Genomic DNA, 3,709 nt, shown 5'->3' with positions numbered 1-3,709 from the left:
TTTCATTATAGCTTATTACAAGATTTTTTTAACACGCAAAACTTTGTGCCGCTTCAGCTCACGTTTCCACTGTTTCCTTCTTAACCTACGTGCCAGCTGTGCCTCATTGAGTCAGGCCAAGAACATACACGTTATTCTATGGTGGCACAGCCCTGGTGACAGAGATGGCTGCAAAAAATACATACAAAGAGAATAGAAAAAAGATCAGGCATATTAACCTGTGTTTCTGTCTAGAACAGACTACAAAGTATATACTTAATAAGTGAATTCTGCACAAATAAAATTTCATTCCTATGTTATTTTCCTTGCTGCCTGTACTACCTTTATTATTAATTAAAAAAAACTTTCTTATTAAGATATTTTGAAATTTAAAAGCGATCCCGGCGCGGCCGAGGGCAAGATGGCGGCGGCCATACTGCTGGCCGCCGGGCTCTGCGGGGCGCCCCGGGCAGAGGCGGTGGCAGGGCCGCGGGCGGCGCAGGTGAGAGGTGGCTGTGGGGCGAGGAAGGGGTCCCGCGGCTCTGACGCCCTGCAAGGCTGGGGGCCGCGTTCCTCCCCGGCTCCCCACGGCGTGCGCAGCCCTGCAGGGAACGTTGCCCCTCCCGAGGCTCAGGCCTCAGGGCTGTGCGGTGAGGTCCGACTGGTGGTCACGGCAGCCTCTCTTAGAGCCTCGCCGCAGGAGAAACGAACAAGCGATGGACGACGGCCTGCACAGGCCCAGGCACCGAGGTCGACACAGGGCCCGAGGAGCTGCAGGTGTGACTGATGGGAATGAAGTGGCCAAGGCCCAGAAGGCAGCTCCTCGGGGAGCAGCTCCAACCATCTCCTCCTGGATCCTGGATCGAAGCCTCCCAGCTGACGTTCTGGATGAGGACCAGCAGTGTCTCGTATTCCGTGATGTGGTCCCTCAGGCTCCTGTGCACTTTCTGGTCATTCCTAAGAAGCCCAGGCTGAGGAAGAAGACCAGAAGCTCCTAGGACACCTTCTCCTTGTGACCAAGAAGACAGCAAAGGCTGGGGGGCTGGGAGATGGCTACCGACTTGTGATCAACGATGGGCAGCTGGGCGCACAATCTGTGTATCACCTGCACATTCACGAACTTGGGGCCTGACAGCTGCAGTGGCCTCCAGGTTGAACCTACCAAATGACCAAGGACCTCAGACCTGGAAGCTTGGATGGGGTGGGGAAAAACGGCACCCTGTGATGCTAATAAACTTTCTCTCCCTCAATAAATAAATAAATAAAAGCAAGCAAGCTATCTCTCTCTCTCTTTTTTTTTTATAACCTTAGGATGATGGAATGTGTTACATTGGAGATTTTTACATTAATTAGACAACTTCTTTGGGGTAGAGAATTAGCAGTTTGGTTGGTCTCCCAATGACTGGTATTACCCAGGAGCTGTTGTGTTCCCCAGAGTAACACTGATAAAAAGAGACTAATCCCAGAATGCCATGGGCCTTTTCAGTTAAAACTAGGATGGGTGTAACTTCTTTACTTCCTGAAGCTATATCAGTTACAAATATGTGGAAACAGAGAAGATTAAGCTATTATGGAGAATTTTCCCTGTGTAGAACTGTTCATTCTCCCCATCCCCTAGATATAAACTAAATATTGAAGGTTCATTACATTTCTTATGGATATCAGAATTCTGACCATGATGTTAGCTTTGGGAACAGGATGAGTTTTTAGTGTCCCAATAAACAGGATGTAATAAAAACTTTATGAAGAGCCAACCCTTTGCCATGTACTTTGAACATTATGTTTCACTAATAGTGTTTTTCTATTTTTCAACACTTGAGGGAAAGTAACTTACAATCTTAGCTTAATTATGCACGGTTCCGAAGTAAATCAAGATCATCCTTTCAGATCACGTTTTAGTAAAATTCGTCCTACTCTCAACACCCTCAATTTTAACTCAATGAGATTTTAGGTTTTCTTATCTTACTGATAAACGTCTTCTTTTCTGGAAGCTTTGCCAGTAAACTGGCTTTCTGCATGATTTGGTTTTCCCTTGTTGAATGCAGGGCCATCTTGCTCAGTAGGAAATGAGCTATATGAGGGCCAGTGGCCAAGGAGCTGATGTTGTTCAAGCCTGTCTGGTTCAGGGAACCCCTGGCCTATTTACATGTACTTGACCACTTGACTTGTCAATCTCCCCTGTTAAGTAACTCCTCTAGCACCCTGGGTATTTCTTCTCCTGTCATTTTCCTGGAAATGGCTTAAGGTTCTATGCTTTCTCATCTACATCAAATAATGGCTTGAACCTGGGCCTAGAATAGATGGAATTCTATTTAAGTGCCCACCATTTTATCCTCATGTCTTCTCTTCCAAGAGATATGAGTCCCTGGCTTTTCATGGCAAAACATCCACAACCATAATCTTCTCTTCCTTCCTGTCCACCTCCTTCACCCTTTTAAAAAACAGTCTTAGATAGATAGACAATTTTTTAGAGTACCGTGCTATACAGTCTGAGTGCCTTAGTGGTGGAGGATTAAGAGGGAAGATTTTAATTACTCAAGTATTTGTTGGGTGTCTACTGGATGCAAGCTACTGAGGTCAACTGAGGTCAAATTTTTGCATCTGTCACCTCTAAAATGGCAGCGGTAGAGGAAAAGCTGAAGCCAAGGTGTTCTGACTTGGTGTATAGCTGTTATTAGAGATGACTTCACAATGGCATAGAGCACTTGGGACATAACTATAGGAAACAGAGCAAAGTTGTGCCCTTCAATGAAGAGTGACAACCATCCAAGAATGGGGGAACTCTTTCAAGACTTTCTTTGAGGAAGAAAATAGAAGTGTCTATTGGTCAGGGCAGGTGTTTACCTGGTTGAACAGGCTTCTTAATATAGACAAAACCCAAACATTCAGGAAGACAGTGGACTGCTGCCGAGGTAATGGGACAGATGGGGCATAAGGAATCTTTTTACTTACATTGTCACAAATGCTAAATCTCTGGAAAAAGAAATAATAGCTAGTGCTCATGGGGTATTTACCATGTGGCAGGATTTATTTTCATCCTTTTATATACTATCTAATTTAAACTTCATAGTAATCCCTTAAAAGTAGGCACTATTCTTATTATTTTTCAGACAGGGAAACTGAGATACAAAAAGCATGAGTACCTTACCTAAATCCACATAGCTCACAAAAGATGCAGCCAGGCATTCAGGTTCCATAGAGCCCTTAACCAGAAAGTGGGGCTCCTTGGGATCATGTTTCCTATGCTACAACTTGGGAGAAAGAAGCACAACATCTTTCTTTTTTAAACGTTAGTTTCCTAGAGAATTAGGGTGGTTTTATCTGCTTGAATATAGGTACCCAATCATATATGGGAGCGCATGATTGTTTTTAATGAGTGTAGACATTTCCAGGGAATTAGCTTGGAAACTTTTCTGCCTATGAAGCTCTTGTAGGTGGTTTTGCTCTTCTAGAAAAACGTGTACTCTAAAGTTTGCAAAGCAGAGCCCTGGAGCTCCCCTGGGAGAGTGGAAAGAAGTTTCCTCTTAAGCTGATTGAGTGAAAGCCCCAGCAAAGTGGCATTTTATGGAAGAGGCTTGATCAAAGCCAGTGAAGCTGAGTATAATTCCTTAAATGTATCTTTATGTAAACAGTGGGGGGGGGGACTCAATATGATTTAAAAATAACACAGTAGAGTAAGTGAAACAATTGGAGATATGCATCTGATTCAAATCGAATTCAGCCACTGCAA

The 3,709-nt window shown here is 44.2% G+C and overlaps 1 pseudogene; it reads left to right on the top strand.

Moving 5' to 3' along the window:
• The first annotated feature begins 400 nt into the window (after positions 1 to 400).
• LOC103089503 (histidine triad nucleotide-binding protein 2, mitochondrial-like) lies at positions 401 to 1,135 on the top strand (annotated as a pseudogene).
• Positions 1,136 to 3,709: the final 2,574 nt, after the last annotated feature.

This window comes from Lipotes vexillifer, unplaced genomic scaffold (genome assembly GCF_000442215.2).
Source record: "Lipotes vexillifer unplaced genomic scaffold, Lipotes_vexillifer_v1.1 scaffold137, whole genome shotgun sequence".
In the NCBI taxonomy this organism is placed as follows: domain Eukaryota; kingdom Metazoa; phylum Chordata; class Mammalia; order Artiodactyla; family Lipotidae; genus Lipotes; species Lipotes vexillifer.
This window is presented reverse-complemented; position numbering and strand designations above follow the sequence as displayed.